The 23,377-nt window shown below is 37.2% G+C and overlaps 1 pseudogene; it reads left to right on the plus strand.

Annotated features, from left to right (window-relative positions):
* The first annotated feature begins 2,689 nt into the window (after nucleotides 1–2,689).
* Nucleotides 2,690–23,377, plus strand: part of LOC127212767 (vomeronasal type-2 receptor 116-like) — a 31,571-nt pseudogene continuing 10,883 nt past the window's right edge.

Raw genomic sequence — 23,377 nt, forward strand, 5'->3', positions numbered from 1 at the left:
CTAAAAGCTGGAGCAGGGGTTGTCTCTGATTCTGTCGTCTGTCCTTGGGATGCTTTCCCTTAGTGAGCTGCCTCCTCTAGCCTCAATAGAAAAAGATCAGTCTATAAATTGATATGCTGAGGCTGTTTAATGTGCATGGGAGGCCTCCCCTTCTCTGAGGAGAAAGAGAGGGACTAGGGAGAAGAGGGGGAAGTGAGATGGAAAGACTGGGAGAAGACAAGGGAATGGACACTGTGGCTGTGATATAAAGTAAACAAATAAATAAAATATATAAGATGATGTACTTCATAGTAAGCTTTCTTGGGATAAGAGCTAGAGCATGCAACACCTCTTGAGATCACATGTCCTATCGTCTTTATCTCTGATCACCTGAACTTGCCTTCTCAGGACCCTTCACTGAGGAGTGAACTTCCTGTCCAGGAACTGTGCCAGCAATATTTAGATGACTCATATTTCCTGATCTAATCCGTGATAGCTATGTCTTCCTTCCTCCCTTCAAACCTAGCATGTCAGTTCTGCATTCTTGAGACTCTCATTCACCATATGACTCAAATAGTGAAGCATCAAGGCAAAAGACAAATAAGGTACAAGTTAAATTCCTGTGTTCCAATACAGCATGCTATCTCTCAATCTATGGAAAAATTCAAATTGAATATGTGACCTGTAGGTTTGAAATAGCTTGAGTATATTATATGAATTTCATTCCAATGAACATGTGTAGGCAGTGGCATCTGGAATGTCTGTCAACAGCTCAGAACAGCATCTCAGAGTTTCTAGATGGGATGATGTAGTCAGAACGTGCACAGCAAGGAAACAGCGACGTCTCCATAGTGGGAAAAACGTCTGCTCCCCTTTCATTTCACAAGGGATTAACATCCAAAATACACTAAGAAAGAAAAGTTTCAGAAGCCCAAATGCTCTATTCTCCCAATCAGTAAGCCTTCTAAAGTACTGAGCAGAAGATATGATACATAACAAACACCAGATTCAAATAGTTTATGAAGATTTCAAACATAATGACAGAGAAAGCACAACCTAAATCCACATGAGATTCGATGCCAATGAACTAAGAAAGGCAAACATGCACAGAATAAATCCAACAAAGTAGGTTAGGACTTAGGGGGAAAGAATTCCCTCTATTCGAGTGGCCACTATCTACAGTGGCTACTATGGAAATAGGACAAAGTTGAATCAAAAATAATAATTCAAAATAAGCTGTCCCTGTCTACCACTCCCGAGAATGTAACAAACATGTATATGTATTCTATAGACACATCCGTACTTATTGCCATAAAACCTAGGATAATCAAGATATCGAAATGACATAAATGTTATCATTAGATGAATGAAAATGGAAAACCTATGAATAACAGCAGAGTTTAGGCTTTTAACATAATATATGAATGTTTTTTCTGTCATCAATAATGATGCATGAAAATAATTAAGTTACATACATTAAGAGACTATCAGGAATGTGTTCTACATTCTAACCAAACAAATGTTATTTTAAAATTTTTAAAAATTTTTATTCATTATCATTTATTCAGATTACATCCAAACTGTTATCCCCTTACTTGTATCTTCCTGTTTCCACTCTCCCACCCTATTCCCCTCCTCAAGACCTCTGACAGAAGGAGAACACTTCCCCCACCATAATACCACATCCTGTCAAGTCTCATCTGGATAACCTGCTTCCCCTTCCTGTGTGTGCTGCCAGGCTTTCACACCAAGGGGAAGTGATCAAACAGAAGGCACCAGAGTCTGTCAACAAAGACAAAGGTTCTTTCTATAGGCAAAGCATTAAAAGAAAAGACTGCATAAGGAAATTATATATGATACCTATCTTTTACTCAGCAATAGGAGCAAGTATGGAGGAAACTACTGTGCTAGATAGAGTAATGTTTCACTACCAGACACTAAACATGGGGAATTAGTTAGAGAGGTCATGTTTTAGAACTCAGTTTGACGGTGAAGATCTGTATTTGTATGGATATTGGACTTGGCTGGTGTTAAGTCACTAGATTTGATAAATTTTCTTCTACTGACATGATAATAAGTCTTCCAGTGGAAAGCGAACAAAGGTAGTTTTGTGATATTTTGCACATGTGACTAGAATACATTAGCATATAAGCATCACACTAGGGAGATATGATTCAGGCTGGAGGCTATATTTAAGGATACCATTCCCTATCGTGGAAAATAGGACATGTTGTAGCATAATCCAATAATACTTCTCAATAGCACGGGCCCTTTATGACCTCACCTCTCATGAACTTTTATGAAAGTTCATATGAAATCTACTGAAATGATTGTCAATTTCTTCATGCATATGGCTGCTGACAAAGCCTGGGAACCACAGCTGCCCAAGGGAATATTGTCCCAAGAGCATTTATGGCATGAATGTGAATGAAATCATGGCACCTGAGGCTGGAGAACACGCCCTGCATAACATGTTTTCTGACCTATTTTGATGAAAATATTTCAGATCTCAGATCCAGATCCTGAGGCCAAGATTTTCCAGCTGTATCCAGGGAGCATGGCACAGAGCGGGCAGAAGGAAACTAGGGTATATAAATATGCCCCCTGCAGTCTGTAACAGTAGTAACAGATACATAGAGCTGTGTGTGTGTGATGTTTGTCTGCATGAGAAGCTGTTTTCACCTCTGCTAAGTCTCAGATTTTGGCAGACATGAGGAAGCTGCATGCTTTCATTATTTCCTTCTTGCTACTGAAATTTTCTCTCATCTTGTGCAGTTTGATAGAACCCACCTGCTTTTGGAGAATAAAACACAGTGAGGACGATGATGGAGATTTACGGACAGACTGTAATTTTGTTCTTTTCACATATCCACAGTCTATAGAGGAAGATTTTTATAACATAGTCATTGACTTTAGGTAAGTCATTAGCTTCTTCATTGCCTCATGAATGCCATGAATTATAAATCTGTGCCTGTGTAGAGAAACTCTGACGTGTTCTGTCCTGTACTTCCCTCAGTAACATGAAACTTTTCACCTTTGTTCATCATTATTTTTAATATTTTCAAGTGCATTTCATTGTAGTATGGCATTTCTTATATTATACTCCAATTCACTAAGCTGTGAGGTGAGAGATTCCGGCTTCATTTTTCTGCCTCATGCATCTCCTTATGTTAAAAGTTGCTGTTGCACAGGGTCTCATGATCTAACATGAAAACACAATCCACACCACTGGTGTGAGTTCAGTGTGAAGACGCTGCCCCATAGTGTCTCTCCAAGTGTCAAGAGCCAAGGAATTCTCCATCAGCATGTATTCCTAAAGATCTTTTTCTTTTTTTCCTTTAAAAAAAGTTTATTATGCATACAGTGCTCTTCCTGCATGTACACCTGCAGGCCAGAAGAGGGCACCAGATCTTACCATAGAGCCACCATGTGGTTGGTGGGAAATGAACTCAGGACCTTTGGAAGAGTAGGCAATGCTCCTAACCGCTGAGCCATCTCTCCAGCACCTTCCTAAAGATATTTATAAAGAGGTTACTTAATTTTGGTCTTTAACAATAGGGTTAATTTTCGTACATAGAAAGCTGTGTGACTAGTATATATGATTACATGTAGAATATTACATGTATGTTTGTGACTATACACATACATTGATTTACCCATCTATCCCAGTTCCCAATGTCATTCTGGAACTGACAGTAAGTATGGAAAAAAGTCAGCTATGAGACTCAGTGTCACCACAATTTTACATTGTTTCACTTGTGCATATGCTCAGTTACAGATTTGTGGCATGATTAATATCAGAGACATGATAAATATTCATATTAATTAATGTAAACATATAATATTAAGGAAATTTTAGAAAAACTAATATACTCCTCATGGAAAAGGAGGTATTCTCAATTTTTTATGAAGTTCTTATAACCCAAGTGCCAGAAGTTAACATTGGTGTCTGCAGAGCATAGAAAAGCAGAGAAAAAGTATTGAAATTCATCAACTTTGCTGCTATATAATGTGCCTGGGCCTTATTTATCTATGTACTGAGCTGTCCTCAGTCTCTGAGTCTCATTCTACATTTCCAGCTGACTTGAGGGAATAAAAAGACAGACTTGAAACTACTCAACACACAGATATATGATCATGGGCCATATCACATGTTGGTTGATGGCAGCCTAGAGATGTGATGACCTCTGTAGTGCTGCCCAGTTGTGCATCAAGAAAGGGCATGCAGGTTTGTTTGAATATATTCTACATGTATAATGATGGAATTGCCTAAATATGCGTTTCTCAGAACCTATTCCCTTCATGAGGTGCTTGAGGGTTTACTAGAAAGAGAATTACTCATTAGAAAGGGGTGTGAATCCCTTCTGGAATGATCATAGTGCTTCCTACTGCTATTGTGTATTAGGACATATGTAAAAACCAAAAAGAACAAGTGTAAACCGTGGAGTCTCATCCCACAGAAATGAGAATTAATAGAACTTTAGTAGGTTTCCCCTACTTTTTTTGATTTGCTTTATTTTTTATTTTTTGTTTGTTTCTTTGGTTTTACACATAACTTTCTGCAGATTTGTGTTTATTAGTCTTTTAAAAATTATTCTCTCATACAATACATTCTGACTGCAACCTTCCTCCCTCCTCAATTCCAACTGCTGCTCCTCCACCTCCATTTTCTCACAGATCCACTGCTCCTACATTTCTTCAGAAAAGAACAGGCCTCCCAGTGATACTAACTGAACATGGCAAAAAAGGATGCAAAAAAAAAAAAAATTAGGTACAAACATTCATACCAATGGTCAATGAGGCATCCCTGCTGAAAAAAGTGGGTCCAACCTCCTGGTTGGAATCCTACAAACATTCCAAGTTAACCAGAGAATGTATGCAGAGGACCTAACAGAAACCAATGTTCCTTTTTTCCTATGGCTTCCAGATGTGCCATTAAGTTGCTTGTACTTGATTTCCCAATCTCTTTTTGTTGTTTTTTTTTTTCCCAATCTCTTTTTGAAGGCACTTAGTGTAATGTTTTCTAACCCAGATATCGCTGGGTAGAGATTTTTTTTTTCAGTTTTCAAGTGTGTGTAAGCTTTTTGTTATTCCTGTTGTTGTTGAGGTCCAGCTTTAGTCCTTGGTAGTATGATAGGATTCAAGGTATTATTTCAGTCTTATTGTATCTTTTGATACTTGCTTTATGACCTACTAGAAGGTCAATTTTGGAGAAGATTTTGTGAGGTGCTGGAAAGAACGTATAATCTTTTGTGTTTAAATGAAAAAATATGTAGACGTTTGTTAGGTGCAATTTTATTCATAACTTTGGTTAGTGCCATTATTTCTCTCTTTAACTTCAGTTTCCTTGATCTATCCTTTGTTGAGAGGGGGTTGTTGGAGTCTCCCACTATCAATGTGTGATGTAAACTTTATTAAAGTATCTTCTACAAATGTGAGTGCCCTTATTGGGGCATAGATGTTCAGAATTGTGATGTCATCATGATTGAGTTTTCCTTTGATGAATATGAAGTGTCCTTCCTTATCTATTTTATTTAATTTTGGCTGAAAGTACATCAATTTTATTAGATATTTGAATGGTTACTCCAGCTTGCTTCTCATGTTTGTTTGCTTCAAAGACTTTCCTCTACCTATTTATTCTCAGGTAATGCCTATCTTTGTGGCTGAGTTGTGTTTCTTGGATGCCTCATCAGGTTGAATCCTGTTTTGTATCCATTCTGTTAGCCTGTCATTTTATTGAAGATTTACGACCATTGATGTTGAGAGAGATTAATGGCCAGAGACTGTTAGGTGCTTTTATTATGATGTTGGTTGTGATATTGTGTTTGTGTGCTTGTCTAGTTTATTTTGCTAAAGTGAAGTTATCTATTTCCTGTATCTTCCTGAGTGTAGTTAGTGTCCTTTGGTTGGAGTTTTCCTTCTAGTGTCTTCTTGTAGGGCTGCATTTGCGGATAGGTGTTCTTTAATTTTGTTTTGTGATAAAATATATAGTTTTCTCCCTCTGTGGTGATTGAAGTTTTTTCTGCATATAGTAGTCCGCTCTCATCTTTGCTTTCCCAAGGTTTACAAGACATCGGTCCAGACTATTCTGCCTTTTGTAGTCTCTGTTGAAAAGTTGGGTGTGATGAAGTATAACCTCCATCAGACCGGCATGTGGTCAGGTATGTAGGACAACTTTTGTGATGGATAATTTATATTGAAGGTCCTAGCTCACTAGGCCCTGCCACCAGAGGCAGGTGGTCCTGGGTTGTATAAGAAGTCAGGCCCAGTAATTCATGGGAGGTAAGTCAATAGTAGGCACTCCTTCATGATGTCTACTCCTGCCTTCCATTTGTACCTTGGCTTCTCTTCATGATCACCTATGAGCGGTAAGATGAAATAAATATATTCATCCCCATGTTGATTTCTCTCAGTGCTTTATAAGAGCTACAGAAAACAAAACAGGCCAGTGATGAAAAAATAAAATAAAAGAAAGTTAGGGACTTCCTAAAACATGGTTTTGTCTTCAGTTGTTGATATAATAAAAAAATAATTACAAGTTTATTGTTTGAGGTGCTATTTATTACTTATATGCTACAGAAGTGGTATTAGCAAATAAATATTAATAAAAAAGAAAAGCTGGGTGTGATTGTGGTACGCTCGCCATTGTATGTTACTTGGACTTTTCCCCTGGCCACTTTTAATATTTTTATTTTTTCTGTACATTTATTGTTAGGACTACTATGTGGCAATAGGTTTTACTTTTATGGTTACTCTATTTCTTGTTCTGTAGGCCTCTTGTATGTTTATAGGCTTCTCTTTTTTTAAATTGGGGAAATTTTCTTAAATGCTTTTGTTGAAAATATTTTCTAGGTCTTGGATCCTGGCATCTTCTCATTCCTCAATTTCTATTATTCATAGGTTTCATCTTTTCATGATGTCCTTTTTTTTTTTGGATGTTTTGTGTTAGGAAACGTTTAGATTTAACATTTTCTTTGATGGTTGTATCAAAATCTCCCATGGTATCATCTACACCTGAGATTCTTTCTTCAATCTCTTGTATTCTGGTGTTAATGCTTACCTCTGCAGTCCCTGTTTTCTTTGATAAGTTCTGTTGTTTCAGGCTTTCCTCAGTTTGTGCTTTTAATATTGTTTCCATTTTCATCTTCAGATATCAAACCATTTTAAAATTTCCTTCACCTGATTGTTTGCCTTTTCCTGAATTTCTTCCAGTGGCTTCTTCATTTCCTTTCTATAGGGCTCTGTCATTGCTCTATAAGGGCCCCAATCTGTTTGGCTGTATCTCCCTGTATTTGTTTGTGGATTTTATTTGTTTCTTCCAATATCTTCTTCATTAAGAAAGATTTGAGGTCATTTTCTTGCATTTCAGATGTATTAGAGTTTCCAGGGCTGATTCCTTTGGGATACCTGGTTTCTGGAAGTGTAATAATATTTTGGCTTTTGTTCATGTTTTATGTGATGGTCTTTAGTCATCTTGGTGTCTCTGGTGTTGGTGGTAGTTTCTGGTGTCCTTCACCAGCCTTTGAGTTCATTCTGAGACACTGAGTGCAGCTGCTATGTGCCATAGCAGGCATGTGGCTAGTGCTTGAAGCCCGTGCCCATGACTGCATGGAACTGGGAACTTTTTGTGGATTGGCCAGGTGACTTGCTGTCAGGTTCATTTGTGTTCCAGACAGTAGGGTTTCCTCTGGGCTAGAAGATGCAGGTACTGGTGTTTGTGTGCCTCACAGTTCCCTCTGAGACCAAGAGCTCAGTAGCTATATACCCCACAAGGTATGTGGTTTGTCTTTGGAGCACTGGTCTGTGCCTGCAGGGCCCCAGAAAATTTTCTGTGGACTAGCTGGGTGGCATGAGGCCAGCCCCACGCATGCTCCAAATAGTGTAGACCGATCTCCCCTGCACATCACCAGCACCTGTGTTTTGTAGTTCAATATTCAGTCCTTAGGTTGCTCTGGTGTCACTGCTGTACTGAATAAACATGGTCTGTGTTCAGTGCTGCTATCTTGGATTCCCCCCTATGTTGACATTTTTAATCTACGTGGACTTTAGTTTTGTGCAGAGTGATAAATATGAATCTATTCTCATTTTTATACATGTAGATATCCAGTTAGACCAATACCATTTTTTGAATATGCTATCTTTTCCCATTGTGTGGTTTTGGTTTCTTTGTCAAAAATCAAGTGTCCAGAGATGTGTGAGTTTATTTCTGGATCTTCAATTCAATTCCATTGGTCAACCAGCCTATTTATATGCAAGTACCATGCTGTTTCTATTAGTTATGCTCTATAGTAGACCTTGAAATCAAGGGTGGAGATTCCTTTGGAAGATCTTTTATTGTACATGATTATTTTAGCTATTCTGCATTTTTTGTTTTTCTTTATGAAGTTTAGAATTGATCTTTAAAGGACTGTAAATAATTGTTTAAGTATTTTGGTACAGATTTCATTGAATATTAGTTACTTTTGGTAAGATGGCCACTTTTTTCTTTCCACCTTTTTAATCCAGCTTTGTATATTTGTATCCTTTTTAACTATTATTATTATTTATTCATATTACATCCAGATTTTAATCCCCTCATTCTTATCTTCCTGTTCCCACCCTCCATCCCTTTTTCATTCTATTCCCTTTCCCATGATCTCTGACAGGTAGGGTCCTCCTCCTTCACTGTCTGACCACAGCCTATCAGGTCTCATCCGAATAGACTCCATCCCATTCCTTTGTGTTCTGGCAGGACCTCTCATCTAAGGGGCAGTGATCTAATTGATGGCACTAGTGTTTTTGTCAGAGGCAGTCCCTGCTCCCTATCTGCATTTGGAGAATGACCTGTCCATTGGCTAAATCTAATCAGTGGGTCTGTGTTCTCTGATTGTCATGGCCTTGGTTGGTTCAGTTTGTGTGGGGCTCCTGGGTCCAGAACTCCCAGCCTTGACTGTCTCCTTGTGGATCACCTGTCATTCCATCGCTAGTCTTTCAATTCCCCAACTCTTGAATACAATGAATAGTTCAACATAAAACAGACACAAAAGTCTGTTATAAAAAAATGAGGAAGATCTTTGATCTCATTAGCACAGGAGACAACTTCCTGAGCACAACACTAAGAGCTAAAGCTCTAAGATCAGCAATTAATCACTTGATTTATTTCTAAAGTGGTTGTACAAGTTTACACTCCACAAGCATTGGAGTAGTCTTCTCTTCTCCACATCCTCACCAGCATTTGCTATCACTTGAGTTTTTGATCTTAGCCATTCTGACAGGTGTAACATGGACTCTCAGAGTTGTTTTGATTTGCATTTCATTAACGACTAAGAATTTTGAACCCTTCTTTAAGTGCTTCACTGCCTTTCAAGATTCCTCTGTTGAAAATTCTCTGTAGCTCTGTACAGCACTTTAAGTGGACTATTTGGTTTATTGCTGTTTAGTTTCTTGAATTCTTTATATATTTTGGATGTCAAGCCTTTGCCATATATTGGGTTGGTGAAGCTCTTTTCCAAATCTGTGGGTTGTGGTTTTGTTCTACTGACAGTGTTCTTTGCATCATGAAGCCTTTCAGTTTCATAAGGTTCTGTGAAACCTCATGAACTGTGGATCTTAGCTGTCTCCTGTGCCAATGAGTTCAAGGCTGCTTCCTACTTTCTTACTGGTAGACTAGTGTTCTTGGTTTCATTTTGAGGTCTTTGATCCCTTTTACACCTGAGTTTTGTGCAGGGTGATAAATAAAGATCTATTTGTGTTTTACATATGTACACTCCAATTATGCCTGCACTATTCGTTGAAAATGCTTTCTTTTTTTTCACTGTGTGGTTTTGGATTCGTTGTAAAAGAAGTCAAATGTCCATAGGTGTGTTGGCTTATTTATGGGTCTTTGATTCAATTCCATTCATCAAGAACTCTGTTTCTATGTCAATACCAGGAAATTTTATAATATTGCTCTGTACTTTAGCTTGAAGTCAAGGATAGAGATACCTCCAGAAGATCCCTTATTTTAAAGGATGGTTTAAGGTAATTTGGGCTTCTTTCATATTAAGTTGAGAATTGTTCTTTCAATGTCTGTAAATAATTGTGCTGGTATGTTCATGGGAATTGCTTCAAACTTTTTTCTCTTTTTTTTTAGATTTTATTTTATTTTTTAATTTTAAATTATTTTATTTTTGTACATATATATTTATATTATTACACATATATACAATAGATTACCTATGGCAAGAAGAACCGTGACACAATCAGGAATCATGTAAATGTTACATTATTAGTGTTTTCGCTATTTGTATTTGACAGCCTTGAAGTAGACATCTTTTCTATCTTGGTGCATCTAAATTTCTGAATGTAAATCAATCTCCATCACATCTTGCCATTATCAACTTAGAACACTTACCTAGACTTAAAACATCTTAACCACTAAACAATTAAGCTTCATTGTAAAACTAACCTACCTGGTCTTCAACTCCCCCAGAGACTTGAGAAGGAGTAAATTTGATTATCTGAGTATGCTGTGAGTGCAGGTTAGTAGCTTTCCAAATGTAAAGATGACAGAGACAGTTTTCTACCTGAATAGTCACCCAAACCTCTCTATAACATTGGAGCATCTTCTTCAGCCTTCTGGCTCACTATATCTGACAGAGGCATGAACTATTGAGGACTTGCTTACCCAGTCTTGGCAGAGTTTGGCTGTCGACTCTGCCTGCATCCAAGCTTGCTCATTTTTTAGGTAGAATTCTGTCTGTGGTAGAAACGAGGAGCTCTTTCCAGTGGCTAGTTTGCTACATTTGAAGCCATATCCACAAGGAGGTTTTTTTGATCCTCATTATTTTCTTTGAGGTAGGCTGGGTGTTGCCAGGTGTTAACCTGGCAATGAACATTTAAAGTAATAAAAACAATTTTAAATGCCATATTCTGCATGTCTCTGGGGTTTTTGAAGATGTTGTCTTTCTATAGAGTCATATCTATCTGCTGTACCTAAGATGTATATTCTTGTGATAAAAGTAGACTAGCAATTGACATGACCAGGATTTAATCTACTAACATTTAATTTGTATAACTTCTCCTAAACAGCTTGATAGCACTTTCAAAGCATTGGAAGTAAACTTTGTTTTATAATTGAGTTATATGGGTACAATAACTCATTTTAGATCAGAAATATATATATGTATATATATAAAATATGTATGAAGAATAATCTTACATTTTAATTCTATACCATTGTATCTAGAACTTATTTTGCATCTATATACAAAATTATGTATCAGTGAATTAAAAATATCTTGTGAGTGACAGTTGAGGCATTAAATTGAAGAGTACATTCACTAATCTATTTTTTTTGGTCTAGCTTCTCTTTACATTTCTACATTCCCCCTTATTTCTTTTCAACTACTTTCTCCAAACAGGATGTCAATGTTCAATATGTTGAGAGGGATGCATGCTGTCAAGTCTGATCCAATGTCAATGTCTGGTTCTTTTGTTCTGAAAGAATATAATTTCTCACAAGCATCATAGAGTTCAAAATTTGTAAGTGTGTAGAAGGTGTGTGTGTGTGTGTATCTGTGTGGGTGTGGGTGTGGGTGTGATTCATGGAACAATTAAGGCTGGATTTCTGCTCTTTTTATGATCAGGAAAAGAAGACAACTGTAAATCTTCATTCATGACAAATGAAGAATGGCATCTAATAGCAATTTATAAGGGTTCTTTAGTCAACAAGAATCATTGTGTATGCCTAGAGATGAGCATTTAAGCCAGTCTCAGAGGTATTATCATATGGTTGGATTAGCCATATGTTACCTACTTGTTCTGGAGTTTAAATTCTTCACATCCTGATTGTAGCACCCCCCCCCAATTCCTCTCCCTCCCTCCCTTAGTACTCAGACAGAGGAGCCCTCTTCCCCTAATATCTGACCTCAGCCTATCAAGTCTCATCTGTATTAGTTGTAACCTTCTCCTCTCTAGCCTGGCATACCCATCTTGCCAGGAGGAAGTGATCTCTGTTCGGTGGCCAGAGTGGATGCCTGAAGTAGTTCCTATTCTTCAGCCATGGGATCCACAAGGAGACTGTGCTACTACTCCCAAGCAGTGGGTCTCGGTCCACATCATACATGCTCCTTGGTTGGTGTTTCTGACTCTGTTTTGTAGTATAGTTATCCTGTGTAATGTGGCTAATGTCTGATTATGAGTGAGTATATACCATGTGTGCCTTTCTGGGTCTGGGTTACTTCACTCAGGAGGGTGTGTTCCAGTTCCATCCATTTGCCTGCAATTTTCAAGATTTTCTTGGTTTTAGTAGCTTAAAAGTACTCCATTGGGTAGATGTGCCACAGTTTCTTTACTTATTCTTTGGTTGAGGGACATCTAGGTTGTTTCCAGATTTTGGTTATTACAAGTAAGCTGATATGAACACTGTTGAGCAAATGTCCTTGTTGTATGGTGGAGCATCTTTTGCGTATATTCCCAGGAGTGCTTTGGCTGGGTCCTGAGATAGAGTTATCCCCAATTTCCTGCTAAAGGACCAGATTGATTTCCAAAGTGGTTGTACAGGTTTTCACTCCCACAGGCAGTGGAGGAATATTTTTCTTTCTCCACATCCTTACCAGTGTGTGCTGTCACTTGAATTATTGATCTTTGTCATTCAGATAGGTGTAAGATGGAATCTCAGAGTTGTTTTGATTTGCATTTCCCTGATGATTAGGGATTTTGAATGTTTCTTTAAATGTTTCTCAGCCATTTGATGTTACTCTGTTGAAAATTCTGTTTAGATCTTTACTGTTTTAATTTTTTATATTTGGTTTTGTGGTGTTTAATTTCTTGAATTCCTTGCATATTTTTATATTAGTATCTTTTTTTCAGATATAGGTTTGGTGACGATCTTCTCCCAGTCTGTAGGCTGTCATTTTGTTCTGTTGACAGTGTTCTTTGCTTTACAGAATCTTTTCAGTTTCTTGTGGTTTCATTTGTTAATTTTTTTATTAATTTATTCTTGTTACATCTCAATGGTTATCCCATCCCTTGTATCCTCCCATTCTTCTCTCCCTCCCATTTTCCCATTATTCCCCTCCCCTATGACTGTTCCTGAGGGGGATTACCTCCCCCTGTATATGCTCATAGGGTATCAGGTGTCTTCTTGGTAACCTGCTGTCCTTCCTCTGAGTGCCACCAGGTCGCCCCCACCAGGGGAGATGGTCAAATGTGAGGCACCAGAATACATGAGAAAGTCAGATCCCACTCTCCATTCAACTGCAGAGAATGTCCTGTCCATTGGCTAGATCTGGGAAGCGGTTTAAAGTTTACCGCCTGTATTGTCCTTGGCTTGTGGCTTAGTTTGAGCAAGACCCCTGGGCCCAAATCTGCCTATCATAATGTTCTACCTGTAAGTTTCTAGGACCCTCTGGATCCTTCTACTTTGCTATTCTCCCATGCTTCTCTCATCTAGAGTCCCAATAAGATGTCCTCCCCTCTGTCCCAGTTTCCTGGTAAGTGAAGGCTTTCGTGGGACATGCCCCTTGGACTAGTATGCAGATATAAGTGAGTATATACCATTTAATTCTTTCTGCTTCTGAGTTAACTCACTCATTATGATCATTTCTAGCTCAATCCATTTTTCCACAAATTTCGGGAATTCCTTGTTTTTAATAGCTGAGTAGTATTCCATAGTGTATATGTACCACAGTTTCTTTATCCATTCTTCTAATGAGGGACATTTAGGCTGTTTCCATGTTCTGGCTATACTGAACAAGGATGCTATGAACATGGTTGAGCAAAGTTTCTTGTTGTGTGCTGGAGCATCTTCTGGGTATATTCCAAGGAGTGGAATAGCTGGGTCTTGAGGAAGCCCTATTCCCATTTTTCTGGGATTCATTTGTTAATTTTTAGATCTTAGAGCATTTGCTTTTGGTGTTCTGTCCAAGAAGTTGTCTTCTGAGCCAATGAGTTCCAGAATCTTCCTCACTTTTTCTTCCAACAGATGAGGTTTGTTAGGTTTTAAGTTGAGGTCTTTAATCCACATGAACTTTAACTTTGTGCAGAGTGATGAATATGGCTCTATTTACATCTTTCAGTTGCTCGGTTAGATTTACACTAAGATACTTGATATTATTTGTGGCTATTATGGATGGTGTAATTTCCCTAGTTGATTTATTAGCCTATTTGTAATTTTATACAGGAGGCCTAGTGATTTATTTGAGTTGATTTGTATCCATCCACTTTGCCGAAGATGTTTATCAGCTACAGGAGTACCTTGGTAGAAATTTTAGTGTTACTTATGTATACTATCTTGTCATCCATGAATGATATTTTTGACTTCTTCCTTTCCAATTTCTGTCCCCTTGGTTTCCTTTAGTTGTTTTATGTTTCTAGCAAGGGATTCAAGTACCATATTGAGGAAAAATATCGCAAGTGGACAGCCTTAATGATCTATCTATTGGTGAGATTGTGGTGTTGAAGTCTTTCACTATAAATGTGAGGGATTTGGTGTGTGATGTTTTTTAGTAATGTTTCTTTTTTGAATGTAGGTGCTAAGGCCAGGTGTGGTGATACATGCCTTTAATCCCAGCACTTGGATCACTATGAGTTTGAGGCCAGCCTGGTCTACAAAGCGAGTCCAGGACAACAAATGCTAACAGAGAGAGACCTTTTCTCAAAAAACAAAAACAAAACAAAACAAAACCCCCAAAAAATGTAGGTGCTCCTTCATTTAGGCATAGATGTTCAGAATTGAAACATCATCCTGGCCTATTTTCTGCTGATGAGCATGAAGTGTTCTACCCACGTCTTTTGATTAGTTTGGGTTGAAAGTCTATTTTATTAGATACTAGGATGACTACTCCAGCTTGTTTCTTTGGTATGTTTGCTTGTAATACCTTTTCCCAGCCCTTTACTCTAAGGTAATGGTTATCCTTATTTCTGAGGTGTGTTTCTGGTATGCAGCAGAATGATGGCTCCTGTTTTTACATCCATTATCTTAGCCTGTGCGTCTTTATTGGGGAGTTAAGGCCATCGCTGTTGAGAGATATTAATGATCAGTGGTTATTGGTTCCTACTTTTTCGACATTAGTATTGGTAGAGTATGTGTGTGTAAGCTTCCTTCCTTTGTTTTTTGTGAATGTGGGAGTATTTATTTCCTTTGTTTCCTAGGCAAAGTTACCCTCCTTGGGTTAGAGTCTTCCTTCTAGTATCTTCTGTAGTGCTGGATTTGTGGTTAGGTACTGTTTGAACTTTTAAAAAATGGAATATCTTGTTTTCTCCATCTATGATTATTGAAAGTTTTGCTGTGTGTAATAGTAATCTGTGTTGGCAACTGTGATCTCTTAGTGTCTTCGTGGCATCCATCTAAGCCCTTCTGGCTTTCATCGTCTCTTTTGAGAATTCATGTGTAATTCTGATATGTTTACCTTTATGTGTACTTGACATTTTTCTCTTCTAACTTTTAATATTATTTCTTTGTTGTGTAAGTTTAGTGTTTGATTGTTATATGGCAGGAAGATTTTCTCTTCTGTCCCAATCTATTTGGAGTTCTGTAGGCTTCTTGTACATTTATGGGCATTTCTTTCTTCAGGTTTTGAAAGTTTTCTTCTATCATTTTGTTGAAAATGTTTTCTGGGCCTTGCAGCTGTGAGTCTTCTCTTTCTTCTATCCCTATCATTCTTACATTTGGTCTTTTCACAGTGTCCCAGAGTTTTTGGATGCTATGTTTCAGTAGATTTTTTAGGTTTAACATTTTCTTTGATAGTTGTATTTATTTCTTCAGTCATATCTTTCACCCCTGTGATTCTATCTTCTGGCTCTTGTATTCTGTTAGTGATGTTTGTATCTGTAGATCTTGTCTTTTTCTCTAGGTTTTCCATTTCCAGGATTGTCTTGGATTGTACTTTCTTCATTTCTTCTATCAAAGTCTTGAGTCCCTTTATTCTTTTCCTTCTCCTGTTGGATAGTAATTTTTCTGTCTTTTGCCACTTTCTTTAAGTGATTTGTTCAATTATTTCATCTCGTTATTTGTGTATTCCTGTTCTCTTTTGAGAGGTTTATTTTTCTCTTGTAAGGTCTCTATTATTTTCATAACTTCAGATTTGAAGTCCTTGCATTGTGTGTAAGATGTAATAGTATCTCCAGGGCTTATTTTGGTGTTGGGAATGCTGGTTCCCAGTGGTATTAAATGATCCTGGGTATTGTTGCTTATGTCCTAAGCTGACCACTTTCCATTGCGATGTCTCTGGTTGGAGCATGTGCCCATTGCCTGCTTACATCCTAGAATTTTCTGTGGCTTTTCTGTGTGATTTGAGATCTGATACACTTCTGTTCCAGACTTTGGTGTCTCTGTTCAGTGCTAGAACTCACAGAGGCTGCTGTTATTCAAAGCCATGCATCCCTTTGCAACCCAGGATTTCAAAAACTGCCCTTCATCGAGATGTGTGGTTATAGCCTTTGGAGGCTCTGCACTCCTTTTTTTGCAGGGACTTGGGACATTTCTGTGGGTTTGCTGGGTGGCCTAAGGCTGGTCCCAATCTTGCTCCACAGTTTGGACTCCTTTCACCTGTGAGTCTACAGTACTCATGTTTTGTGGTTCTCAGATTGGTCCTTAGGTTGCTGAATAGTCACTGTGTTCTTGCTAATCAAATAAGGCATGTGTTTGGCACTGCCATATTGGATCGCCCTCCTTCTTCAATTTCTTATTTCAGAGACATGAACTTTTTTCATACAGGTCTTGCACTTGCTTGGGTAGAGTTTCACTGACGTAGTTTGTGTGTGTGTGTGTGTGTGTGTGTGTGTGTGTGTGTGTGTGTGTGTGTGTGTAGCTATTGGGAATGTTGTTGCTTCCCTCCTTCCTTTCTCTGCCTGCTTTTCTTTGGTATAAAGTTGGGCTACAGATTTTTTTAAAATCTAATTTTGTATCCAGTCACTTTGCTGAAGGTGTTTATCAGCGGTAGGAGTTCCTTGATAGTATTCTTTGGGTCACTTATGTATACTATCATATCATCTGTGAATAGTGAAAATTTGTGTATTTCTTTCCAATTGGTATCCAGTTGGTCTCTTTTCGTTGTCTTATTGTTCTAGCTGGGATTTCAAGCAATATATTGAAGAGATATAGAAAAAGTGGGAAGCCTTTTCATGTCCTTGATTTCACTGGGATTGATTTATGTTTCTTTCCATTTAGTTTGATATTGGCTATAGGATTGCTGTATATTGCCTTTACTATGTTTAATTAGATGCTTGTATCCCCGATCTCTCCCAAGACTTTTAATGTAAATGGGTGTTGGATTTTGTCAAATGCTTTTTCAGTATCTAAGGAGATGATTATGTGTTTTTTTATTTAAGTTTGCTTATATGATAGATTACATTGATGAATTTCCATATATTGAACCACTCTTGCATACCTGGTGAAGCCTACTTGTTCATGGTGGATGAAACTTTTGATGTGTTTTTTGATTCAGTTTGCCAGTATTTTTTGAATAATTTTGCATCTATGTTCATAAGGGTAATTGGTCTGAAATTCTCTTTCTTTGTTGGGTATGCTTAGTTTTCAAGGTGACTGTGGCTTCATAAAATGACTTTGGTAATATTTCTTCTGTTTCAATCTTGAGGAATAGTTTAAAGAATATTTGTATCAGCTCTTAATTATTGGAATATTTGTATCAGTTCTTAATTAATGGAATATTTGTATCAGCTCTTAATTAATGGAATATTTGTATCAGCTCTTAATTAATGGAATATTTGTATCAGCTCTTAATTAATGGTCTAGTAGAATTCTCTGCTGAATCCATCTGACCCTCTGAGGGTTTTTGTTGTTGTTGTGAGACTTTTGATGGATGTTTCTATTTTCGTAGGAGATATAGGACTATTTAATTCATTTACTGTTTCTTGACAGAGTTATGGTAATTGGACGCTATCAAGAAAATTGACTATTTCATTTAGATTTTCAATTTCAATGACATATAGGATTTTGAAGTAAGATCTAATGATTCCTTGTTTTTTCCTCAGTGTCTGTTGTTATGTCTCTATTTTCATTTCTGATTTTGTTGATTATTCTACCTCTGCCTTTTAGTTTGTTTCCCTAAGGGTTTATCTAGCTTGTTGAATTTCTCAAAGAATCAGCTCATTATTTAATTGATTCATTGAATTGTTCTCTTTGTTTCTAATTTATTGATTTTTTTTTTTTTTAGCTCTGAGTTTGATGATTTACAGCCATTTACTCCTCTTTTGTGAGTCTAATTCTTTTCCTTCTAGAGCTTTCAGGTGTGCTGTTAAGTTGCTAGTATGGGATCTTTCCAATTTCTTTATAAAGGTACTTAGTGCTCTGAACTTTCTTCTTAGAACTCCTTTCATTGTCTTCCACAAGTTTGGGTATGTTGTGCCTTCAGTTTCATTGAATTATAAGAAACTTTTAATTTTTTTGGTTCCTCACCAAGATATCAATGAATAAGGAGTTGTTCAGTTTCCATGGGTTTATAGGCTTTCTGTTGTTTATGTTGTTGTTCAGTTTCAGCTTTAATCCATGGTGGTGTGATAAGATGCAAGGGATTATTTTGATGTTTTTATATCTGTTGCTGTTTGTTTTATGACCAAGCATATGGTTGATTATGGAGAAGGTTCAGTGAGGTGCTGAGAAGGTGAATTCTTTCATGTTTGGGTGAAGTGTTCTGTAGATATCTGTTAGGTCCATTTGATTCATAATGAGTATAATTTTCATTATTTTTCTATTTAGTTTCTATCTTGATGATCTATAAATTAGTAAGAGTAGGGTGATGAAGTTTCCCAGTATTAATGTGTGTGCTTCAATACGTGGTTTAGGCTTTAATAATGTTCCTTTTACAAATATGGGTGCTCCTGCATTGGGGTGTGGATGTTCAGGTTTGAGATGGCCTCTTGGTGTACCTTATTTGATGAGTATGAAGAGTCCTTCACCATCTTTTTTAGTTAGTTTTAATTGAAAGTATATTTTAATATATACTAGAATTGCTGCTCCAGCATGCTTCATGGGTCGAGTTCATTGGAGTACCTTTTCCCAATCCTTCTCTCTGAGTCACGTCTTTCTTTATTGCTGAGGTGTTTTTTGTATGCATCAGAATGATGGGTCCTGTTTTCACATCCATTCTGTTAGGTTGTGTCTTGTTATTGGAGAGCTGAGGCCATTGCTGTTAAGAGATATTAATGACCAGTGGTTGTTAATTCCTGTCTTTTTTTTTATGTTGGTAATGGAGGAGTGTCCATGTGTATTTCCTTTCTCTTGGATTTGTGGGTTATTATCCTTGGTGTAGTTAGCCTCATTGGCTTGGAATTTTCCTTATAGTATCTTTTGTAGGTCTAGATTTGTGGTCAGGTACTGATTAAACTTTTTGTGAAGGAAAATATTGTTTTTTAAATGCACAGTGATTAAAAGTTTTGCTGGGTATAGTAGTCTGGGTGGCACTGTGGTCTCTTAGTGTCTGCATGGCATCCATAGAGGCCACTATGGCTTTCATAGTTTCAGTTAAGAAGCCAGGTGTAATTCTGATAGGTTTGCCTTTATATATTACTTGGTCTTTTTCTCTTGTAGCTTTTTATATTCTTTCTTTGCTGTGTACATTTAATATTTTGATTATTATATTGGGGGGAGAATTTTTTTTTCTTGTCCAATCTATTTTGAGTTATTTAGGCTTTTTGTATGTTTATGGGCATTTCTTTCTTTATTTTAGGTAAATCTTCTCCTTTGCTTTTTAAAAAAGATTTTCTTGGCCAATGGAGTTTGGAGGCTTCTCCTTCTAATTCTATTATTCTTAGGTTTGGTTTTTTAAATACGGTCCCAGACTTCTTGGGTATTTTGTGCCAGGATCTTTTTAGTTTCACTGTTTTCTTTGACTGGTATAATGATAAATTCAATTGTATCTTCTACCCTTGATATTCTCTCTTTCTTCTTCTGTTTTTGTTGACATTGCTTGTGCCTGGTTTTCCTGTTGCCTTCCATAGGTTTTTAAACATAAGTTTACCACTGATTGTGTTTTCTAATTCCCTCTTTAGGTCTCGAACTGTTTTATTTGTTTTTTCCATTTCTTTCTCCCAGTTGATTAAATTTTTCTCTAATTCTTTACAGGTTTTATTCACTTCCTTAATCTTTTTAATATATTTTCCTCTCACCCCCCCCCAGTGATTTATTGTCCTCCTTCAAGGCTTCCATCACTTTCTTCATGTCAGATTTAAAATCTTCTTATGGTTTGTGAGTGTTCGTAACTCCAGGGCAGTCATTGTATGTGTGTGTCCCACATGGGCCAGGCAGTTTGGAAACCAGTAGAGAGAGCTCCAAGCTGAAGGTTATTTGCTAGAGCTCCACTGAGGTCTTCTCAGGATGGTGGAAAGTGAATGTTTGAGCCTGCACTCAGCTCAGCTCTACTAGATTCCTTGTCTTTGTATCAGTTGGGTCATGCAGGAGAGGAGCAGGCTGAGATTACTTCAAGCTGATATCCAATCTGGTGCCTCTCAGGCCTCCTTGGTATAATAAATGACACATGTTGTGTTTAAATCTGACTCATCTCTGTTGGTTTACTTTGTGTAATCCAGATGGGCCAGGCAGGTAAGTATTGAGTTGGCAGAGAGAAGTCCAAGTTCAAAGATGCTGGTATGACTCACAGGCCTCCTCAGGCTGGCAGCTAATGTGGGTTGTGGCCAGTGCCCAGATCACATTTTCTTGTTAGTTTTTACTTTCCCAGATGGTCCAGACTGATAAGTAGTGTGAGGGTGGAGATAGATCCAAGCCTACAGCTTCTCAGAAGTATTACAGGCTTCATCCAGATAGCCAGGTAATGTGGTTTATGGCTAATGTTGGACTTAGCTCTTCAGACTGAGTTTTGTTGCACATATCCTCATTCCACAGGGGGCCTGCTGTCCATTCAAGTGTTTGGAGGAGTACATGGTTCCCAAAGCTTTTGATTCCCAAACCAGGGGGACATCAGTCACGATGGGTGGTCAGGGAGCTGGTTCTCATCTTCCTCAACTCCTTCCCTTCAGTCAGTTTGGCAGTCTCTGGTCCTCTGTTACCTAGACCTGTATCTTGGTTAATGCATGTGTGTGTGTGTGTGTGTGTGTGTGTGTGTGTGTGTGTGTGTGTGTGTGTGTAACTACAGGATAAAGTGCCATGACTTAGATATATGGATGAAGTCATGTTTTCTCATGTTTCTCTAGAATGAGAATTCTAAGACAAATATATAGCAGACCAAATATCTAGGGCTCTGTTCTAGTTCACGGATCAGATTCAGATATCAAAAAACTCTTTATGTACTTTTGTACAGACAGGCTCATATCAGAATGTTGTATTTTGATGAAGTCTTAATATGCTTTAGTCTTTAAAGATTTATTCTTCAATTGCCTTGTGTTAGGTAAGTTATAATTTGTATAGAAATTTAGAGAAGTTATCGTAAAAGATTCACTTCAATTAATTTGAAAATTCAGTTTTTGCAACATCCTCCATAATGATCTTGTGTCTTCTTTTAGAATACCAACATGGAAATATGAGTTTTTTCTTGTGCTGCTTTTTGCTACTGATGAGATAAACAAGAACTCTGACATTTTACCCAATGTGTCTTTGATATTTACCTTTCCTGTTGGCATGTGCTTTAAAACATTGGAAATAATTGATGAAATAATTTCACCACAAACATTTCCTAATTATATCTGTGGAATATCTATTTGTGATGTACAGCTTATAGGACCATCATGGACTACATCTTTAAAACTGTCAATTTATTCTAGAATTCCAAAGGTGAGGCTGTGTTATAAAAAGGAGAGGTAACAATTTATCTATGCCAATACCAAGTTATGACAGAGAATGAATGGGATGCATGGGTTTGTGTGTGCTGATCTGTATGTTTTGAAAAAATAAAGTATTGATATGTCACTAAAATTTCATTATATTACAAAGAAAGAATAAAGTGGGGAAGTGGGGAATTTGGGAAGTTTTTGCTTTACGTTGTGGCTTGTCAGAAATATTAAATAATTTTATTGGAATTCTATAGGACATTTAGAAGGTGAACTTACTGTCCTTAACAGGAGTTATGGAAGGTGAGGAACACAAATTATACCTAAGAAAGAACTTCTAACCAATCTTATTCCTCACATTGCTTCTTCTGTTCTTCATCCTTCAGATTTTCTTTGGACCATTTCTTTCTATTCTGAATGACAATGTCCAGTTTCCCCATGTTTACCAGATAGCACACAAGGATACATGTTTGACCCATGCCATAGTCTCTTTGATGCTTTATTTTTCATGGACCTGGATAGGTTTGGTCCTCTCTGATGATGACCAGGGCATCAAGTTTCTCTCAGATTTGAAAGAAGAGATGCAAACTAAAGGAGTCTGTTTATCTTTTGAGAATGTGATCCCAGATAATATACAGTTATATGTGACAAGGGGTATAATATATGAGAAACAAATCATGACATCCACAGCAAAGGTTGTTATCATTTATGGTGAAGTGAACTCTACCCTAGAAGCCAGCTTCAGAAGATGGGTATATTTAGGTGTACAGAGAATCTGGGTCACCACCTCACAGTGGGATGTTATCACATACAAGAAAGACTTCAACCTTGACCTCTTCCATGGGACTGTCACTTTTGCACACCACCATGGTGATATTTCTGAATTTAGAAATTTTATGGAAGCAATGAACACTTCCAAATACCCAGTAGACATTTCTGGGATGAGACAAAAGTGGAATCATTTTAACTGTTCAATTTCCTGTACCAACTATAGCACTACGAATCCTTGTTCATTCAATACTTCTTTGGGTTGGCTATCACAACATGAATTTGCTATGGATCTGAGTGAAGCAGGTTACAACTTATACAATGCTGTTTATGCTGTGGCCCACACCTACCATGAAATCATTCTTAAACAAGTAGAATCTCAGCAAGCAGCAGAACTCATAGGAATATTCTATGACTGTCAGCAGGTAAATTATCTTACATTAATGATGCTTAGGTTATGGTATTTTAATATAGCCCCACAAATAATCAAATGAATTATTCTCTCATTAGAAGGATTTCTATACCTAAAAACTCCTCAATATAAAATTTTTAAGTGGATAAATGTACGGCACAATATTAATATTAAATGGATGACAACATTTTTGCATGAAGATTAGTTATATTTTGAGAATGTTTCTGAATATTTCATCATATGAGTTCAATAAGAGAAATAATAACTAAAATTTCTATTGTAAAGTTCTCACATGATAACTAGAAGATAAGTTTATTCCTCAAGAGAAAAAAACATATTGATCAATGTCACGGATAATTATTTTTATGAAGTGTCAATTAGTTATGCTGACAAATAATGACTAAAAGTTTTTATTAAATGTATTTGTATTATACATATGAATACAATATTTACATGATTTACTCACTACCTATCTTCCATTCAAAAGCTTCCAGCCCTATTACTCTTTCCATTTTA

The sequence above is a fragment of the Acomys russatus genome, chromosome 31, assembly GCF_903995435.1.
Source record: "Acomys russatus chromosome 31, mAcoRus1.1, whole genome shotgun sequence".
NCBI classification, from domain to species: domain Eukaryota; kingdom Metazoa; phylum Chordata; class Mammalia; order Rodentia; family Muridae; genus Acomys; species Acomys russatus.